Consider the following 22,661-nt stretch of genomic DNA (forward strand, 5'->3'; position numbering starts at 1 on the left):
TGATGCAAGAAAAACCCCTAGTATCTTTATTGCGAACATTTACAGTCCACCCAGCAACAAGAAGGATGTATTTCACAGATACCTCCAAAAGGCGATAAAGCTCTCTGAACGTAGACTGCTGGTAGTGGGCGACTTTAATGCGGCGCACCCCGAATGGGGATACCTTCAGTCTACGGCCAAGGGCTGAAGGCTACATGAAGCCATTAATAGCTTAAAACTCACCAACATCACTGATCACAACTTCCCCGCTCGGGTACGCAACAGCGTGCAAAAAGACACGACGCCCGATCTAGCTTTAAATCTTGGCGTAGAAGGCAGCTGGACTATCACCCAGATATGCTTGGACAGTGACCCCAACATAGTCGAGGTGCGGCTAGAAGTAGCTCTGCGGCGACGCTACCTGGGCAAACAGAAGATCACCGCTTTGAAACTCTTCCGAGAGAACCGAAGATTAAACAACGTGAGGGGCGTGAGTCTACAAGAGTGGAGGAGCCAACTTCAGTGGGATGAGAGAAGACACACAAAAGAGATTAAGATCACGAAGGAATTTCCGGAGATTGATTCAAAATTACTGAACCTGTGGGAAGCCAGGAGAAGTCTGGTGAAACGATGGAAGAAACAAAAATTTAACAAGAAACTAAACAAGAAAATTGGCGAAGTGACTGCGAAGGCCTTGGAGCACGCCAACTCCATATCCTGGTCAAACTGGAACCAGACGTGCGAGGCCCTGCAAGGCACACTAGGCAGCGCTAAGGCATGGCGTCTGCTCAGGAGCTTACTAGACCCCACAAACAATAAGAAACAAACAAGACACTCGATTAGCAAGATCATTCATGATTTCAAAGGATCCAACGAGGAACTGATGGGGAGGCTAAGGACTAGATACATCGGGAGCCAAGGCAATGCAGAGTACCTAGGGCACTCAGGGGAGGCGAACGAAGAGCTGGACAAGGACCTCACTATGAAAGAAGTAGCGAGAGCAGCGCAAGACTTGAAACGCAACTCGACCCCAGGCAAAGACGGAGTTCAAAACCGTCTGCTCAGAAACCTCAAAGGAGAGTCATACTAAACCCTCACACGCTACTTGAACGAAGTCTGGTCGAGTCGGAGGGCGCCCCCAGACTGGAAACATGCAGAAATTACCCTGATCCCGAAACAAGGGAAGAAGCTTGATTTAGACAACCTTCGAGCCCTATCACTTACCTCTTGCTTAGGCAAACTAATGGAGCACGTGGTGCTAAACAGGCTTCAGCCCAACTTAGAGGAAACTAATTTCTGCTCGAACACCATATTTGGCTTCAGGAAACAGCTATCTGCCCAAGATGTATTCCTGCAGCTGAAGGAAGATGTGCTACAACCATCCAAGTGGGGAAGAGATCAAACCATCCTAGCCCTTGACATCAAAGGGGTTTTCGATCATGTTGGACATGACCTCATCCTCCGAAGCCTAGCTCGAGCCAAATGAGGATCCAGAACGTACAACTACGTGAGAGACTTTCTGCGAGAAAGAACAGGCACAATCAGCCTGGGTGGAGTTAAGTCAGAGGTCTTCGGTCTACCCAACCGGGGAACTCCACAGGGGGCCGTCCTCTCCTCCACGCTATTCAACATAGCGTTTTCTCGACTCCCTCGGGAGCTGGAAAAAGTAAAACACACCAAGCATTGCTTCTATGCTGATGATCTTACTATCTGGACGATCTCAGGGTCAGAAGGCAACAAGCAGGACTCTCTACAAGAAGCGCTTGAAATCGCCCAAAGATATCTAGCAGCAGGGAGACTCTAGTGCTCGCCAGAGAAATAGGAACACATCTCAGTACGCAGCGGGAAAGAGCGGCGCTGCTCACCCATAGCTCTAGAAATTGAGGACGGCACTCCAGTACCAAGAGTGGAAAGAGTGAGAATCTTAGGAATGCAAATCCAGAAATACGAAAACTCCGACTACACCTTACGACAATTAAGAGAGTCGATGAATCAAATAACACGTATGATAAGCAGAGTCTCTAACAGAAGACGCGGACTCAAAGAAGAGGACCCCACCCGCATCGTACAAGCTCTGCTGGTTAGTAGAATCATGTATGCGACTCCCTACCCAAACTTAACCCTAGCGAACCGGGAAAAGATTGACACCATGATCAGGAAGGCTTACAAAGCAGCGCTGGGTCTAACGATATACACACCCACCGATACAATGCTAGAAATAGGAATCCATAACACATACACCGAACTGGAAAGCGCACGCATTGCCAGTCAAAAAGAAAGGCAAGCGGACACAGAGACAGGAAGGGCAGTACTAACGCCTCTAAAGTTCCCTATACCAAACAGTATGGAGAGCACGACTAAACTAAGCAAAGAAGTACATAGCAAGCTACATTTCGCTCCAATCCCACGTAACATGCATCCTGAACTGCATGCGGGGAGAGGAGACGCTAGGGTCCGAAGCCTAAGAAAGAAACTAAATAACGAGAAAGCTGTACTCTATACGGACGCAGCGGCATATCCAGAACGAAGAGCTGCAGTTGTTGCAGTAGTCAACCATAGCTTAGAGGCTATCACGACAGCCTCAGTTAGGGTGGACAGCTCGGCAGCAGCAGAGGAGGTAGCAATAGCAACAGCAGCAGCATCGGCGAAAGGAGAGGGGACAGTTGTCACGGACTCGCAGGACGCCCTACGAAAACTTAGAATAGGCTATGTGTCAAAGATAACTAAGAGCATACTAGAAAACCACTTGACAACTAAAGATATCCGCATCACTCTGGTGTGGACACCCGGCCACTGTAGTCTTGAGGGGAATGAGCACGCACACCGTGCCGCCCGAGCTGGAGTCAACCGGGCTCCCTCCACTGACGAACAGGTGTCGGAACCGATACCCATTCCCAACAGGTGTGGAGTAATACTACAACAGCTCAAGGGCAGTAGAAGGAAATTTCACCCTCCTCATCCATCTCTATCGAGAGAAGAGGCAGTAAGCTCGAGACAACTAAAAACCAACACGTATCGCAATCCTTCCATCCTAGCTAGGTTAGACCCAACAAAGTTTAGCTGTGAGTGCTCATATTGCAGAGGATCTGCCACCCTCTACCACATAGTGTGGGAATGCCGAAACAACCCCTCTTTACCCCCTCCTCACCCCTCACCCTCACGGGAGACCTGGGAGATTGAGTTGCTAAGCTCCAACCCTCAAGACCAGCGGAAGCTGATTGGAAGGGCCAAGAGCGCAGCGGCCAGCCATGGAGCCCTGGACTTAGGACCCCGATCAGCTACTCCATAACTTGACCAGTTGCCTCAATAAAATTCATTATCTCTCTCTCTGCCGCTACTCCCCACAGAAAGCGCGAGGATTGGGGAAGAAGCCTTTCAGACACTATAGGAAGACAGTGTGACTTAGTAGTTTTCTGCTGTGATATGTGCCAAAACGGAAGGCAGCAAAACAAATTAAAATGGTAACTTATACTTTCAGCTTCTTAAAAAAAAAAAAAAAAAGTTTCATTTGTGTGATGTGTCAGCAACCGCGTCGCACTTGCGACGATGACGATGTGATATTAGCTGCGCCCACAAAAAGAGATTCCGAAATCGAAACCCACTTCCACGCTTTCTGCAGGCAGTAGCAGCACATCTGAAAACAGCGCTCGATCCAAGCGCTTAATCTCGGCAAAGCGCACGATAAGAAACCGAGTCGCCACGGCAGCCACGTCACGGCGCTGATAGCACGGACCGGTCGACCGTCCGGCGTTCACCTTCATATTGCCCGCGGGTGTCTCCCTTTTCAAAGGCTTCACTGACACCTTTTTTTTTTTTTAATTTAGACTCACGTCATTTTTATGTGCGGCGGCGGCCGTGTTTTCCAGCTCCTTCTAGTACTTTCATGTCGTGATCTACCGCGCAAGTCAGAGCAGCAGAATACACAGAAAAGTGTCTGCTGGCAGTCGATTTTTTTTATATACACGCCGGCCTTTATTCGGACTCATGACGATCCATTAACGATGACGTTTGCAAACGAAATGCGCAGGCCCTATTTTCTAGGTGGCATTGGCTTTATGTAGCAGATAATGGTCTTACTGCTGAAACGGTGACGTCTCGCGCTGCATTCACCATTCTTCAAGCAGCCCATCCTCCCAATAAAGTTGTACAAGGCGCGAAACAGCTCAAAGAAAAGATCGCCGGTACTTCCTCGTTGGAACTTAGAAGCCATCATACATAGGTGTGGCACAAAATGGCAAACCTGGCCATTCTATTATACGGCAACCCTGTGTCCGTCAGTGGCCTTTTTGAGTAAGAAGCCGCTATTTCCATGTTCCCGTCATCTGTGTATCGCAGTGTGCACTCCCAGAATACGAAAGGCTCATCCGCCGCGGCGCTCTTGAGAACATTTGGCCAGAGACGCTTTCTGTTTATAGCAATATTAGAATAAAGGCTCATTTACTTCCCGATTACAAGCAATATGGGCCTGGCCGAAGCGAACCCAGCTCATCCGCCTTGAAGCCGCGCCGTCGAATGGGCTTTCATATTGTTAGAGACTGTACATTAAAGTGTCGCTAAAAGGTAGGACACACAAAAAAGAGGTATGGTTGTCTATCACAAGTGGAGGCTTCGCGAAAACATTATTCTAGGGTTTATGGTGAATGCCTTTCCGCAACTGGAGCGTTACGAACCATCTTCTCTCAACAGAAAAAAACAAGTTTCTATAAAACTTCACTTGTCTTCTGCGGTACCGCAAGTTGAAAAGAAGATTCCTTTGTGACTCATTGCTTACCCTGAATGGTAAAAAAAGGTTGCGAAAAAAAAGCTTTTTCGATAAGTCACTGACCAATGTTTGCAACATGTCGACCTAATTGAACGATTCCTTTGGTGTTCATGCCGTCTTAGAGGGCTGACATTAGTGGAATGTGTGACACCATACTTCTTTGTTCTATTTCCTCTGGAGCACGCTTTGACCGGTGCAACGGCGCCTATTTTTGATTACTCAAAATCTCTTTTTCTTGCGTGTAATCTCGCTCGGCGGCGTCGCCAGCAACAGTAAGTAACATCACACATAAAAAGAATGACAATGATGCGCCCTAGCATGGCAAGGTAAACATCGGACACCAGCATGGCCTTCCCGTCTTTAATCTCTAGCCATATATTTCCTAATCATTGGTGAAGTGTAAAACAATACACTTCACTGTGCCGCTGACGCTTACCGCTAGTTGCATGTAAAAATGACTACCTTGTTCACGGCTCCAACCAGAATAAATAGGTGATATATACTGGGTCGTGTGTGAACCAAAGGTGTTCAAGACACTTCAATTATTTTTGAAGCCTGTCTTATGTTGTTTATGCATTTAATTGACAATTAACGTCTACCAACTGAGCTATCCAGGAGTTAGACGTCAGTAGAGCAGACGGGTTTTCACAGCTACGACATGTCTAACACCAACATTGGTAAACGGCCTGCATTTTGAGTTTACGAGGATAATGAAATTAATTAAGCATGAAATAGCGCAAAAACACAAGGACAAGTAAACAAGGAAAAGCGCTACGTTATATGTCCTTGCCTTTTTTTCGCCATTTTATATGTTTAACTAAGATGAACCAACTAGCCCAACAACGTACACTACAAGACAGTAGAATTAATGCTAAGGTGCAAGCGAACTGGACAAGAATAACGATAATAAATCTTCGAGCATGTGAACAAGGGGACAAAGGACAAAAACAAATTTCCAAACACAGCTAGGTGACTGGTCCAGGAGTGGAACAATCCGCCTCGTCGTGGTATCGAACAGGGACCTCTCCATTTTCAGTGGCGCGCTCTACCAACCGAGCTAACCAGGAGTCAAACGCCAGTAGAGCAAATGGGTTATAACAGCTGCCACAAGAATTTGTTTTCAGATTGAGCATTGTGTCTGTCCTCTGTCCCCATTGTTAAACTTCTCCAGGGTTTATTATTGTTATTCTTGTCCAGCTCGCTCTCACCTTTGCATTAATTGCATTATCATCTTAACCTTAAAATGCGGGCCGTTCACCCTTGTTGGTGTTAGACATGTGATAGTTGTTAAAACCCGTTTGCTCTACTGACGTGTAACTTCTGGTCAGCTTAGTTGGTAGAGGTCTCCACCGGAAATGGAAAGGTTCCTGGTTCGATATCAGGAATCAGTCCCGTACCAGCAATCTAGCTGTGTTTGGAGATTTGTGTTTGTCCTTTGTTACAGTTCTCTAGGGATTATCTTTATTGTCGTTCGTCTGTTTTAAGTCTTCCATTAAAAAGTCTTGCCTTCTACTAATGCTGTTTTCAAAATAAAAAACACTGTCTCAAACTCTGTTACAAAACAACTTAAGCTAATAACATAATACATATCCTGCTTTTATTTTTTTCGGTAACATTGCAAACAAATTCAATATCGCATGGACTCTTCTCGTTAGAATCACGGAAGCCAAGGGGCCCATGTTCCATTCAAGTTGTTGGGCAATCCTCTGGGGTCAATTGGATTATTGATTGGAGGAACCGAGGTCGAAGCGTAGAACTGTATTCGTGAATTGAGAAAATTTATCAGCTGAAAAAAGAAAATATAGTTAGATTTAGAATTTGATTCACTGTCAAAACACCTCAATTAGCCGATTATTTAACTATATTCACTGATGAAATAAAGTGAAGAACAAGGATATACAGTCGCAATCTATTAAGTGCTCGTTATGTAGTGCCTTAAATAAGCAGAAAGCAGAAACGTCTCCACCGAAAGCAGAGCGATTCGACAAACTATTCCATTGGAATGGGGGCGGCGTTCGTTTAGCGTCACTCAGAAGGTTATTCAATTGATTTAAATATTGATTATGGTAATAGCTGATAATACAATTAATTGGTTAAGCCGGTAGCCGAAGACACCACTAGTGACTGTAAGTTCACGAAACTATTATTTCATCTTTGTTTTTTTCTATCCTCCATTTTTCTATTTACTTTTTCCTCCCTATTTAATACGCAACCGAGATTGTTTTATATGGCTTCTTGTTTTCTAACGGAAAGCACTCAACAAAAAAATATGAATAACACTTCTCGACTTTGTTTTGTGTTCTTTCCAGTCTCGCTGTGCTCAGAACTCATAATGACAAAAGAGGCTGGATACACTTCCGCTCAATGCAAAGCGTCAAGGAAGCGAAATCGCTGCTCCCAGTAAATCCCCGTTTCCTGGGGGTCAATTTGAGACCACTACAAGGGATCCTGCATCTTTCCAGATATTGGTTTTGAAATTATATGGCTTCGAAGCTTCAAAAAACGTTTCCCAGCCGGCGACTCGAATACTTATAGGGGGGCTAAGCTCGGCGCGGCGAGATCGAGGCGAGTTCTCCGGCAAACTCGCCAACCGCCGCGATTGGTCGGCGCCGTGCATGACGACACGCGCCGACACTCCATAGATTGTGACGTTAAACGGAGGGTTTGAGGCAGTCGGAGAGCTGCATATTCGGAACTCGCGGCGAGATGCGGTGACGTCACTGTGACGTGGCAGAAGCCGCCGCGGACGGGAAAAGCTTGCCGGCTCCGACCTAGGTGAGTTTGGGCGAGTTCGGCGCGAGATCAGGGAGAATCGTCCAAAATGGCAGCGTTTTCGTTCGTGTTTTGCCGTCGGCATAGGTATTTAAGCCACGCCAATGTGCTGGACATGGACGACGTTCATTTTCAACAACACTATCGCCTCTCGAAAGACGTGGTAAGGTGGCTGTGCGATGAACTGCGTGGCGAACCGGGCTTGAGGCGATGGAGCCGTGAATGAACCGTCGCCCCCGTCATGAATCCTACATCCAAATTCTACAAAGTGAATCCTAGAAACAAATGTGTTTTTACGGCAATCTGCAACCAGGAACGCAATTTACCGTTACCTACAGGCTTTTGCAATTATTTTGATGGGTTGCTGTGCTGCTTGGATGCAAGATAAACGCACTTGATAAAATTCAAACTAAAACAGATGATAGAAGAAAAGAAATATACATGAAATGCGTAGTCTAACAACTGTGTAATTTCTTTCTCATCTTTCTTCTTCCACACCGTATTCTGACAAACTAATTGGCCGTTAGTTGTTTATACAGCAGGAGAAGATGCCAGACCGTTGCGACATTGTCACCTACTGTAGATAAGCAATCTAGCCAGTGCAGTATGACTCCTAGCCTAGGGTCTTTAACGTGCTCCACGTAGTAGTGATACACGACCGCATGCCGGTACGATGCTCATCAACATCGAAAAGGGCAGGGGTGGGGGTGAATCAACGATCCTGGGTTCTGCAGCGCGAGCTTTTGCTCCACGTGCACCCTATCCTGAAAAAAAAAAAAAATATTGTGGCTGTGTGGCGGTGTGGGGGGAGAAAGATGAGAAAGAAGTTACACAGTTGTTAGTCTGCGCCATTCCTGTATGTTGTTTTTCGTCTATACTTTGCTTTAGTTTATATCTTTATCAAGAGCGTCTTTCTTGCATCCACGTGGCGCAGCAAACCATCACAATGTCTAGTCAACTAGCCCACATCCAAGCAATGTTTGTAAAATTAGCATCCCTGCTGTTACCTCTTCTTATTTGTCATTTACGATTTAAATAAAAAAAATTGGGTTGTATGCAGACTTGTACCGTACGCATTACAAGTAATCGAATTACTTGTAATCGATTACTCTTTAGAGTAATTTTGTAATCAGTTGATTACTTTTATTAGGCAGTAATCACAAGAGTAATCTGATTACTTTTTGAAGTAATAAAATTACTTGTAACCGTTACAATTATTTGTCCACGGCCCTCCCCCCCCCCCCCCCCGGCACACGCCTTTTTTTTATAAAATGACAAAAATAAAATTTGGTTTTTTTTTTCGATCAAAAAAAAAAAAAGATTTTGGCGGAGCTGTAGGAAACGAGGTCAATCTCTTTCTATGTACAGTTTCTGTGGAATGTCCGTTTTTTTTTTCTAGCTGGGGCTGGGAGTGGGAAGCCCCTGGGAAGCCACAATGCGTGACAAAGGCCATTCAGGGCGAAGTTTGAGGAAGCAGAATGTAGCTTTGTGAGTCCTTCGTTCAAACTAGCCCCCTCACGCACACACACAGAAATAAAAAAAAATAAAAAATCCTGCTTAGGGTACCTACTCGCAGCCCGTAGGAGAACCAGAACCGAAGAATGCCTAAAGCGGATGCAAAATATAACAAAGGCAGTTGAAATATTTCCCCATTTCCCCTACGTGGTCTTTGTGACAAGCAATGTTTCGAGTTGAGAAGTGGTCGGGGCGATCTCTTCCGCTAATGGATACTACACGTGATCCGTTTCAAATCTTGGAGTTGCTGCTCTTTTGTATAACATGCGAGCTCGTCCACATGTGAATAATAAAATGAGCGACGCAAACTTTGAGCGACAACCCTTGCTCAAGCTTAACAAGATCTAGAACCCCCCCGCTCCCCCCCTCCCGCCCCCCCCCCCCCCTCGCACACACAACCACACTGGCGAACGCCCAAATCATTAAACGTCTTCAAACGAATTCTAGGCTTGTGTCCGCATTGTGAAGGTGCAACGACCACGAAGAGGGAGCCAGTTTTTCTTCTTCAATACTTGTGCAAATGTGAAATATAGTTTGGAAGTAGTTCATTGTTATGAGCGCTAAATATGTGTCTTCACACAATAAAGTAATCGGAAAAGTAACGATTACTTCTTTAAGTAATGTCCAATTACTTTTGCCGTCGAGTAATCAAGTAATCTAATCGAATACTTTTTAGCCAAGAGTAATAGTAATTGTAATCGATTACTTTTTTTTAGTAACGTGTACAAGACTGGTTGTATGTATGTTGATACTGCCTAAAACTTGGTCTGCCTCAACGGGGAAGATTCTCCCAGCTTTTAGATGAGAAATTTAGCCATGCAGTGCCGTACAACCGCTAGCCTGGGGTCTTTAACGTCCATCCCGCAGTAGTGTTACACGACTGCACGCCGGTACGATGCTCATCAACATCGAAACGGGCAGGGGTGGGGATTGAACCCAGCATCCTGGGTTCTGCAACGGACCTTTCGCTCGACGTGCTCCGAGCTGGTGTGCGCTAGCCCAGCCGGCCACCGATCCCCCGATTTAAATAAAATAAAAACCCTCCACTGCGGAGCGTAGGGAAAAATCGGAGCTACGCTGGGGAACTCGCCGCCGCCGGGGGGGGTCGAAAATGTAAGAGGGGGAGTGGGAAACTCGCCGGGGCGGAGTCAAAAGAAGCTCCTCCCCTCCCTCGTGACGTGGCATCGGAGAGATTCCCGCCGGAGGCGAGCTTAGCCCCCCTGGTTTCACACTAATCAAGTGTAAAGAATCTAGAAAGCTCAGGTCAACAATACACACGTGCTCGTACAGTGCAAATGACAATCTAAAGTTTAAAATGAACATCATGTGGCTTTGGGTTCGAATTATGCTTACGGTATACCACTTACTGAGTCAAAAGGAAAGTAGGAAACCAGGGGTGCTATGTTGCGCTTTTTGCACTCCCAGGAGACTTGGAAGAGGGAAGTGACGTCAACCACACAGCAAACGCAGATTGGATATTGACAGAAGAAAACGAAATCAACATCCAATCTGCGTTTGCTGTGTCGTTGACGTCACTTCCCTCTCCCTAGTCTCCTGGGAGTGCAAAAAGCGCAACATAGCCCCCCCAGGGGGGCTAAGCTCGCCTCCGGCGGGAATCTCTCCGATGCCACGTCACGAGGGAGGGGAGGAGCTACAAAATGGAATCAGCGCGCAAACTACGAAGACACAAGGAAGAGAAATTGACAGGACAAGCGCTGGACTCCGCTTGTCCTGTCAATTTCAAGCTTCTTTTGACTCCGCCCCGGCGAGTTTCCCACTCCCCCTCTTACATTTCCGACCCCCCCGGCGGCGGCGAGTTCCCCAGCGTAGCTCCGATTTTTCCCTACGCTCCGCAGTGAAGGGTTTTTATTTTATTTAAATCGGGGGATCGGTGGCCGGCTGGGCTAGCGCACACCAGCTCGGAGCACGTCGAGCGAAAGGTCCGTTGCAGAACCCAGCATGCTGGGTTCAATCCCCACCCCTGCCCGTTTCGATGTTGATGAGCATCGCACCGGCGTGCAGTCGTGTAACACTACTGCGGGATGGACGTTAAAGACCCCAGGCTAGCGGTTGTACGGCACTGCATGGCTAAATTTCTCATCTATAGCTGGGAGAATCTTCCCCGTTGAGGCAGACCAAGTTTTAGGCAGTATCAACATATATACAGCCCAATGTTTTTTTAAATATTTAAGTCGTAAAGGACAAATAAGAATAGGTAATAGCAGGGATGTTAATTATACAAACATTGCTTGGATGTGGGCTAGTTCACTAGACATTGTGATGGTTTGCTGTGCCACTTAGATGCAAGAAAAACGCTCTTGATAAAGATGTAAACTAAAGCAGAGTATAGACGAAAAACAACATACAGGAATGGCGCAGACTAACAACTGTGTAATTTCTTTCTCATCTATCTCCCCCCACACCGCCACACAGCCACAATATATATATATATTTTTTTTTTTTCAGAATAGGGTGCACGTGGAGCAAAAGCTCGCGCTGCAGAACCCAGGATCGTTGATTCACCCCCACCCCTGCCCTTTTCGATGTTGATGAGCATCGTACCGGCATGCGGTCGTGTATCACTACTACGTGGAGCACGTTAAAGACCCTAGGCTAGGAGTCATACTGCACTGGCTAGATTGCTTATCTACAGTAGGTGACAATGTCGCAACGGTCTGGCATCTTCTCCTGCTGTATAAACAACTAACGGCCAATTAGTTTGTCAAAATACGGTGTGGAAGAAGAAAGATGAGAAAGAAATTACACAGTTGTTAGTCTGCGCCATTCATGTATATTGCTTTTCTTCTATCATCTGTTTTAGTTTGAATTTTATCAAGTGCGTTTATCTTGCATCTACGCAGCACTGGACCTATGAAACACGCGTTTGTTTTTCACCCCACGCAATATAAGTCCCAGAAAAAAATTAAAGAAAAACGAACAGCGTTCACCCCCTCAACTCACAGCCAGAACAAGCGGCCACGTGATCTGGAGCCGATTATATGCCGCCAGTGTTGATCATATCCACGCGCTGGGGTTCGCAAAGCGCAGGACACGCGCTGAGTTCCAGATATTGTTATGGCTCGGCTGTTGTCGTCGTTGCAGCGATTGGACACGGGTCACTACCCGAATGCTTCTCGAGCTAGCAATTATCACGAGCCCAAGTCGAGTTCCCACGCAATGCTCGGGTCCAATCTATGAAGCGCATTCAAATATCGTCACTTGGGTGTACTGCGATCCCCACGTTACGTCATCCAATTTTGCAAAGGAGAGACTGAATGAAAATGATCGCTTTTGTCCTTGAAATTACACCGCAACAAAGTAGTTTCTTGGCCTGTGGCGTTGCATGTGAGTATCCTTGAGGTGTGCCAGTAAGCTCGTGCCAAGTGAAAAACATTCCAATTGAATATCGTTGCACAGCTCCTTTAAAAGGGTACGGAAGCGAAATTACGTGAGCGACAAGCTTTCTGCTCCTCGCTTCAAAGTCGGCCAGCAAGAAGCGCAATACGTATCGCGCTCGTGGCGTCAATAGTTCGTGCATGGTCAAGGGAACTGTAGTTGCGAGCAATGCTGCTCGGTGGCGCCAACACGTGACAATCTCGACTTGTAGTTGTAACGGTGCTGCTACTCTGGCAACCTGCTGCATCGTGGGCAGCGCCACCGCTGGCCTATTTAAGGGACGCACTATTAAACTTTATCCTCTTTTCTTCAATCGCTACCTCACGGCTCGTGTCTTTATTCAATACATGGTGTCAGATCAGAAGTGGGATATGGAAGGATTTAAGAGCACCTACAGAGCTCCAGCTGACGGGCAATGTTGCCAAGAACTCGCGTCGCTTCAAGCTGCGGCTAGAGGTCTTCATGATGGCAACAAAACCCACCGCCAAAAAGGAACGATCGGCAGAAAACAGCGCTTCTCCTTCATGTTGCTGGAGAAGAGGCCCAGGAGGTCTACTGCACCTTCCAGCTCGGTGAGCAAACGACGTACGCTCAAGTCGTAGCTAGATTTGAGGACTACTGCACACCGAAGAAGAATGAAACGTATGAGAGATACGTCTTCAGAACACGCATCCAGGCCGAGGGTGAGCCATTCGAGCAATTCCATCGCGACTTGCAGTTGAAATCCAAATCGCGCGAGTTTTCGATGCTGACAGGGTCAATGATCCGAGACCAAATCGTCTATGGAACTGCAAGCAAGAAATTGCGCCAAAGACTTCTTCGGGAATCCGATCTGACGTTAGAAAAGGCTGTGGAAATGTGCAAAGCGGACGAAATCGCTGCCAAGCAGATGAAGGCATGGGAGGAGCCAGAAAAAACGGTCCACCTCATTAAAGCCTAGTTCACATGTAGCGGTTTTGGCCCTAGAGCGGCGCGATTTCTGCCGTCGCGGCGCTCTGGCCAGCGCCAGCGGTTGAGCCGCACGAGCGCCGCGACGGCAGAAATCGCGCCACTTTAGGGCCAAAATCGCTGCATGTGAAACCCGCTTAAGGGTAGAGCATCGGAGGGGCGAGTCTCTATTCGCAAACAAGGCGAACGGAAAGACCGGTGCGCAAAGTGCAACTTAATTCACCGGGGCCCTAGTTGTCCAGCTTTGGGCAAAGTTTGTAGAAGGTGTAACAAGAAAGGCCATTTTGAGGCTTGTTGCAAGACGGGCCGAGTGCATGAAAACATCGTGGAACAAGAAAGTGAAGGCAGCCAAGATTTCGACATTCTTGAAATCAGCGGGTGCAGTGAAGGACGTGGTTCTGAGTCGCTGGCACCGGCAACTGTGGCTGGCAAGGAGATCTCCTTCAAAGTGGACACCGGAGCTCAAGCAAACTTTCTGCCGCTCTCGTGGCTGCTGCGTGCCAGAAAGAACATTGTGCTGCAAAAGAGCGCTGCAGTCCTGCGAAGCTAAAACGGCGGTTTGATTTCCCATAAAGAAAAAAACAGCTTGATGGTGTCATGCAACAACAAGCAAGGCCTACTGGAATTTTTTGTGGCGAAAAAATCCCGCACTCCGATTTTGGGACTTCAAGCCTGCGAGCAGTTTGGTTTGGTAAACCGAATATCAGCGGTCAGCGACAACACCAACGCAGTCATTTCTGACTTTCCCGAGGTATTCAATGACCTAGGCTGCATCAAGAAAACCTACCACATGGTGCTTAAGGAAGGAGCCCAGCCGGTTGTTCAAGCAGCACGGAGGGTTCCTCAAGCGTTGCGAAAACCATTGGAGGCAGACCTGCAACGTCTAACAGCCGCCGGAATCCTACGGAAAGTTGACAAGCCCACCATTTGGGTAAGCCCTATGGTAATTGCCCACAAAAAAAGACGGGAACATTCGAGTGTGCTTAGACCCTCGTCATATTAATGAATGGGTGAAGCGTGAGCATTATCAGCTTCCGAAACGCGAGGACATTGAGGCAGAACTTTGCGGAGCACAGTGGTTTTCTACCCTAGACGCTAACTCCGGTTTTCATCAAATACCTGTAGACGATGAGACCGCAGACATTTGCACGTTCGCCACTCCGTTTGGGCGGTATCAGTACACGCGACTACCTTTTGGAATTGCCTCAGCCCCTGAAGTCTTTCAAAAAACGATGCCAGAAATACTTGAAGGTTTGCCGGGAGTTCGTGTGTATATAGACGACATACTTGTCTGGGGAAGAACCGAAGCCGAACATGATGAACGTCTACGGGGAGTGTTAAGCCGAGCAACGCGAGAAGGTCTCACACTTAATTTAGAGAAGGGCAAGTTATCCTGCAAAGAAGTCACTTTCCTAGGAGACGTGATAAATCAGAACGGAATCAAACCGAGCCCAACCCTAGTTCAGGGTGTCCTCGACTTTCCGACGCCAGAGAACAAAAATGATGCGCAGCGTTTGTTGGGATTTATAAACTATTTTGGCAAGTATATACCTATTTGTCGTCGAAAACAAACTTATTATGTGACATCATCAAAGATAGAACTGTATTTGAGTGGACTGGGGCGCATCAAACAGGGTGGGAGGGCCTGAAGACACTCCTAGTGACCGCTCCGACACTTGCGCTCTTTGACCCTGCGAAACCAGTGAGAGTATCGACAGATGCGTCGCAATACGGATTAGGGGCCGCATAAATGCAACTGCACGAAACTGGGTGGCGTACGCCTCGCGAGCTCTGTCAGATACAGAGACCAGGTACTCCCAGATTGAAAAGGAGACCCTGGGAGTCACTTACGGGCTCGAGAGGTTTCATGACTTTGTGTACGGGACGAAGGTTTTAGTTGAAACGGACCACAAACCTCTTATCGCCATAGCAAAAAAGTCTGTGGGTGACATGCCCCCACGATTGCAAAGGTTCTTTCTACGATTAATGAGTTACGACTTTGAGTGGAAGTTTATTCCTGGAAAGGATCTAGTCGTTCCGGATGCCCTCTCCAGAGCATTCTCAAACAGTAAGAAGGAAGAACAATCGGAATCGGACGTTGAGCTACATGCTGTAGGGGTTGAATACAGTATGGTCAGTCCGAAAACACGGGAACAGCTAATAGCTGCGAGAGCTAGTGATGAAACTCTTGCTCAAGTAATCAATAGCTTTGAACATCAGAGACCAATTCAAGGTCTATACAAGGCCTTTGAAGGGGAGTTAACAGTAGTAGAAGGAATTCTTTTCAAGGGCACAAAAGTTGTCGTTCCTCACAGCATGAGAAAAATAATTCTTGAAAAAATTCACGCTGGTCATCTCGGCATTAATAAGTGTAAGGACAGAGCAAGAGAACTGGTTTTCTGGCCTGGAATCAATGAAGACATCCAGTCTCTTGTTCAGCGATGTCGGGTTTCTCAGCAGTATGCGTATAGGCTGCCAAGGGAGCCCTTCCTTATGCGGTCAGTTCCTAACCTCCCGTGGAATCGAATTGGCGTTGATCTTTTCGAGTATGCTGGTCCCTCTTACCTCGTAGCCTATGACGCTTTCTCTAACTTTCCGGAAGTCGAAAAACTTCGAGACGTCACGTCAGCGGCTGTGGTGGAGAAGCTTAGCAGCTTATTCTCAAGACATGGAATACCACTGGAAGTATGCTCGGATAATGGTCCACAGTTTTCCTCACACGAGTTTTGGCAATTCGCTCACAAGTACGACTTCGTACACACAACATCAAGCCCTCGCTTTCCTTGCTCAAATGGACTCGCCGAAAAAAAAGTCCAGATAGTTAAACGAATTTTGAAAAAAACGATTGACGCCAACGAAGATTTTTGGCTTGGACTGTTAAATTCCAGATCAACTCCCTTGGACGATGGCCGGAGCCCGAGCCAGCTGCTCATGGGACGGAGATTGCGGTCTCCCATTCCCGACTTCGCGCCACGGGCCCCATCACCAGTACAGAAGCGCTCTCAATGCCGCAATCGGGGATCTACACAGGTTCCTCTTGCTGAGGGTCAAGTCGTGCGAATCCGAGACGATCGGGGGTGGAACAAAAAGGCTCAGGTACAACGAGGTGTAGCTCCACGTTCATATATAGTAAGCACGGAAGACGGACAAGAATTGAGAAGAAACAGGGTGCACCTTCGTCCCACCTACGAAGACTTTTTGCTAGATGCAGACCACCCCGAGGCCCGTGCCACCGAACGTGCTTCCCCTTCCGGCCCCTCAGCAGAAAGGGAAGAAACTGAAAGTGAAGAAACTTATCTTCAGCCACCTGCGCAGAGCAACTTCAGGGCAGACACGCCCGTGGACACAGGGCAGCTTTCCTCAGATCAAGAAACTGCCGCGAAGCGAACACGTGCGCGACAACCACCCGCAAGGTTGTGGTACGACGGGCGTTTCCAGCAGCACCCGTGACTTCACTGCTTTCGCCATCCCTCATAAAGAAAGGGAGGTGTAACGGTGCTGCTACTCTGGCAACCTGGTGCATCGTGGGCAGCGCCACCGTTGGCCTATTTAAGGGACGCACCATTAAAATTTATCCTTTTTTCTTCAATCGCTACCCCACGGCTCGTGTCTTTATTCGATACAGTAGTGATATCCGGAGGCGAGAGGTGGAGGTCGCTACTTTGAAGCGTCCTTCCGCAGACCGAGCGCTCGCTCTAGACATGCATGTCTCAAAGCCAGGATCTTTTGCTAGCTCGCAGCTGTAGTTTTCGCAGTAATCTGAGCTTATGGAAAAACGGAGTATAAACGCGTCAGCGTTCTCCGCCAAGTCACATTCAAGACTAAGGGCCGGTTGCACCAACGACGCTTAGCGCAAAGCGGAGCTTAGCCGAGAACCTAAACTAAGTTTCGGTTTCGTTCGGTTGCACCAAAATCGCTTATCGCTAAACCTAGCACTAAACTACGCTTATCCTAAGCACTCAACATTGGGCGCTTTGCTTTTGGTTGTTTCTTAATACTGGATTTAAAACATGGCGGCTGGTTTGTGTCGGTCGACGCGGTGGATGAAATTGGTTGTACAAAGTGTTTTAGGCTACAACAGCGTGAGAGCCTCGACAGAATCACCTTCGATTGTGACAAGGATGCAAAATATTGTCGCGTGAAGTGTTTATCGACCCCTGTTTTCAAGTTGGCTCTCCACTTTCAGTGCGTGTTAGCCCTAACCGAGATACGTACGGAGCTGTGGGGGTCACGTCTGTCTTCCCTTTGGCTATTCTGTCAACGAGCTTATTCGTATGTACTTATTCTACTGATTTCTGCATAACTCTAACGTAGTGCTATTTACCACCTTCTTTATTTCTACTTGCAACGCATATCCTTCAATCCGATCAGCGCGTTGAGCAGTGGCAGTACATGATCTGATTGTCGACACTTCTGCCGTTCAGCTGATTGTCGACACTTCTGCCGTTTGCATCAGATTGCGGCGCTCTTAAATTATAAAACAGCGAAAAGTCCATTTCTTTCGTTTTCTGAGTTTCGAGACAATCTTCGCTGAATTTTTCTTGTCTCGCGAGTTGAATCTTGGCTTCAGAAAACTGTATCGTTCCATAACCGTAACTTTTCTGGTGATCGTGTTTTTTAAGAATATTTTGCTTTATGGCTTTCACTCGTGGCGACAACAACTTCTATTCGTGGCGACGACAGCTCGACGACTTCTATTCGACGATTTCCGGGCATTTTCGCAGCTGCCGTGGCAAGTTCGTCTCTGTTTTGAACTTCACCGGTCTCAGGCATGACTTGATTTTAGTAGTAACCTTACCTGCCTACTTATTCTCGATGATGTTTTGTCTTCAACGATGTAGCGAGTAGGGCGTCCTTCTCGCGTTTGGTGAGATTTGGGGCCCCCGATGGGCTCCTTTATTTCAAAATGTGAGCACGAAAACTACTGTCACTGTCAAAATATTCTGTTATTGACCGATGTTAAACACAGAATCACAGATGTGAAGAGCATTCGTGTTTATTTAAAGCGTTGACTCCTGTAGTTGAAAGTTAAGCGAAAAGATGATTGAATTTGGAGACCTTTAATTCCTTACTCACCGAAGAAATACAGCGAAAAGCAGACGCCGACTACAGCAGGTTTTTTTTTTTACATCTCGAGATTCCTCACCGCCAATCGTATTCGTCCCTCTGAGCGTTCCCTAGTTCGCTCTGTTTGTCCCTACATTCCCTAGGAAAATCCAGCGTTTAGCTAGGGGCGCGTCTGCAAAGCCGGGTTAACGTTGGTGCAAACGGAATTTAAACCCGTGCTTATCCGAGCTCGGTTTAGCACGCTAAGCCGACTAAGGAAAGAGCCGCTTTGGGTTAAGGTAAGCGACGTTGGTGCAACCGGCCCTAGGTAACTCCACGAGCCTGCCATACCGCCGCGAGATGGCGCAGCTTCTTAGAAACTCATATGAACGAAGACCACTGGGCACGGCGACTTTTTATCTACATTCACCTGAAGAACATCCATTCGACGTAGAGGAATCCTGTCACCCGCCTCGGCACAAAGTTATTTGTATGAGTGATGAGACTCAAGCTGAAAAAGATTGGGTGCGTAAGGTGCGCACCCAATCTCCTATGCATACAAATGCAAACTAGCACGCATTTGTATGCATCTTTCAAGACCGAGCTCGCTCCAATAACGTTCTGGAGGAACACGCTGGGAAGTTCTCAACTCATCGAGGCCCGCGGCGGTGCCCTGCGAACAAGAAAATACCGTCGAAAGTGTGACAGTACCGTGACGGACATGACATGCAGCGCCCGTGGAGAAGACGAAGAGACCACCGAGCATTTGCTGCTCACGTTCCAGAGGCTCCTGCCAGCGCCCATCGGGGACTCCCGCATCGAGCAGGCACTCGGATTCACGAATGGACATGGGTCTGTTCTAGGCAAAGACTGGAGACGTGGTTGAAAGTACGACGGTGATTTCCGCACCGAAAAGTCATTGCGCACCGATTGAACCACCGTGATCGTGTAGCTGTTACCCTCCGCCCACCAGGGGTCACCGACGACAAAAGGTGGGTCCTGACGACCCCCCCCCCCCCCCTTCTCACCCTATTTTCTTCTTTCCTATTTTTCTAACTTTTTCGGCGTGCCCAAGCTCGACTCTCGTTTCAAAGAGATTGCGCCGCAGAATACAATGGAACTTTGTCTGCGCAAGCGCAGTTTTTGGGCGTCGAGGCAAGATAAGCGGCGGTTTTCTCCGTGCTAGTCATTTGGCAGCGGCGGCAGCGTCTTGTCAACACTGCTAACCGAACAACATGCCTATTGCAGGTTGGTAAACTTCTTTATTCTTTCATCTTGACCGAATCCATGCCGTCACTGCTGCCGCTGCCACTGGGACTGCAGTAACGTCTTGTGTTGTGTTTCCTCGTGTTGTGTGAACGATGTCTGACGCCTGTTCATCCTCTCAGGTACCGTTCCTTGAGGATGACGGGCCTGTGGAATTTAGCATGTGCGCGTGCAGGTACCATTTCGGGAAATGCGCCGGTATAAAAAAGAAATCCTTTAATGGGAAAAGTGAAACGGCAAAGTCGACATGGCGGTGTCCTCCTTGTAGAGGCGCCGGACAGCGTGCTAATAACAGTGAGGATGAGGAACCTGAACTTGATGTGAAATCTTTACTTGCATCCATCAACCAGAAGCTGGACAGTCTCCCTCTGCTTAGAGAGAAAGTAGACAGTATGGAATTGTCTGTCCAGTTTCTGTCGAAGCAATTCGATGAGTTCGAAAAGAAAATCAAACACCAAGAAGCTGAAATCAGAAATCAAAGAACTGAGAAAAAGGGTAACAGACTTGGAGGAAAAAGAAAAAAATGAGCAGAGTAGTAAACGGTGAACTCCAGAAAGAAGTAATTGACCTAGAATTCCGAAGCAGGCGTTTGAATCTAGAGATTCACGGCATCCCGGTGACAGAAAATGAGGACTTGATTACCGAGCTAAATAAAGTTGCTGACAAAATAGAGGTTCCTCACCTAGAGGTTTCCGACGTTGTAACTGTACACAGGTTGCCGGCAAGGAAAGACCACGTTCCCGGAATTATTATTCACTTTATTAGACAAGACACCAAAGACATATGGCTGAAGAAAAGAAGCACTCTAAAGGACGTTACCCCACGTATATTTATTCAAGAAAACCTCACTCGTTTCAACAGAGAACTTCTTCGGGCCACAAAAGACATGGCTAAAGAAAAAAGCTACGCTTTCGCGTGGTACGGGAATGGAAAGGTTTTTGTTCGAAAGTCTGCAGGCATGCGTGCCATTCCGATAAAGGACAGAGATGACCTTGACAGACTGTAGATAAGGTAGGCTGAGGCGTTTATGTGTTCTTCTTGTTTTATTTCTGTGAAGATGACCAACTTAGACGTCTGCTTTCCTTCCGATTTGGGAAGGGTTTTTGATAACAAGAAAGTAAAACCATTTTCTGTTTTTCATTTAAACGTACGTTCGGCACGTAATAAAGGCGATGAGCTTGGCATTTTTCTTAATGACTTCGGATTTTCTTTTGACGTGCTAATGCTGATCAAGACGTGGTTTATGCAAGAATCAGATGTTTTGAACTTTGATAATTATTCGACATTTTATTTAAATCGCTGCTCAAGGCGCGGTGGCGGAATAGCCATGTATGTAAGAAAAGATACTCAGTGCAGTCTCATGACAGACATTACTTCTATGACTAAAAATTACGAATCCCTATGTGTGAAACTCGGTAACACTCTACTTGCAGTATTGTAAAGACCTCCAAATGGTGATTTATCTGCTTTTTGGAGATTTCTTGAAAGAGTATTTCAGTTAGTTGGTGAAAACGGTTACAGTTTAATTTTGGGTGGTGATTTTAATATAGATATGAGTTGTGCTACCGCTTGTCAAGTTGAGTTTTCTTCTTTGTTTCAATCTTACGGTTTTTCTAATGTGATCACACATCCTGCTCGAGTGACGTCACGCAGTGAAACGGTTCTCGACTTATTTATTACAAACATACCTCTGACCCGGATTACCGCGGGTGTTGTGTGATCTGATGTCAGTGATCATTTTCCAATTTATATTTTTTCTGATTTCGAAAACCTAGAAAAACCGTGTCATAATAGTGCATTTTTTTCGCCGGTTGTTAACGCGGAAACGCTAGGTATGTTTAGACACCGTGTGGAATCTCAAAACTGGGACGGGATACTCTCAATAGATTCGGCCGATGAAGCGTATGATTGGTTTATTAATACATTTTGTCTATTATATAAAGAATGTTTTAAACTTCGAAAAATAACGCCACACAAAAAGTCTAGAAAACCGTGGATTACCAGAGATATACTAAAAATGATAACAAATAAAAACAAGCTTTATGAGCGTTTCGTGCGGACGAAAGACCTGGATGTGCTTAAAATATTTAAAAAGTGTCGGAATGAAGTAACTAGTATGTTAAGAAAAGCAAAAAGTGCATATTACTACAAAATGTTTTATAATGAAAATAGAAGTGACGTTATCTGGAAAAAAGTTAATAATATCCTAAATCGTAACGGTAAAGCAAACGCTATCAAAGAACTTGTAATAAATGGTAGAATTTTCAGTGGAGTAGAGTTAGCAAATAAATTTAATGACTATCTTACGAATCTATTTTCCCCTGTACAGTTACAAAGTGGTGATCTTTGTTTAACTCAACGCATAGCAGAAAACTGCTTCTTATTTCCTACTGATGAGTGTGAAGTACTTTCGGTGTTTTTAAACCTCAAAAACAGTAGATGTGTTGATTTTAATGGTATACAGGTGCAGCCGGTAAAATATGTGATTGACATCATTACGCCGTACCTCACACATATTTATAATTTGTCGCTCTCGACTGGCGTTTTTCCAAAGGGTATGCAGATTGCGAAGGTGTCTGTTTTATATAAGTCTGGAGATAGAAATGACATGTCCAATTACAGACCAATTTCAGTCTTACCCGTTTTTTCTAAGGGCTTAGAGAAGATTATACACGCTAGACCTAACAACTTTTGTGAAAAAAATTCGATATTTACTGATTCTCAATATGGCTTTCGGAAAGGCCGCTCTACTGAACTAGCTCTTCTACAGCAAAAAGAAATTATTCTAAATAATATAGAAAACAAACTCTTAACGTTGGGGATATTTATCGATTTTTCAAAAGCTTTCGACCGGATAAATCATAAAATTCTATTTAAAAAATTAAATTGCTATGGCATTCGAGGGCATTCTCTAGTTTTAATTGAAAGTTACTTAAGCGGTCGGATGCAAACAGTTGAAATTAATGGTTTTTCTTCT

General features: G+C 46.3%; 1 pseudogene; it reads right to left on the minus strand.

Annotated features, from left to right (window-relative positions):
• Positions 1-6,398: 6,398 nt before the first annotated feature.
• Positions 6,399-22,661, minus strand: part of LOC8035641 — a 75,780-nt pseudogene continuing 59,517 nt past the window's right edge.

Source organism: Ixodes scapularis, unplaced genomic scaffold (assembly GCF_016920785.2).
Source record: "Ixodes scapularis isolate PalLabHiFi unplaced genomic scaffold, ASM1692078v2 ptg001264l_1___fragment_5__unscaffolded, whole genome shotgun sequence".
NCBI classification, from domain to species: domain Eukaryota; kingdom Metazoa; phylum Arthropoda; class Arachnida; order Ixodida; family Ixodidae; genus Ixodes; species Ixodes scapularis.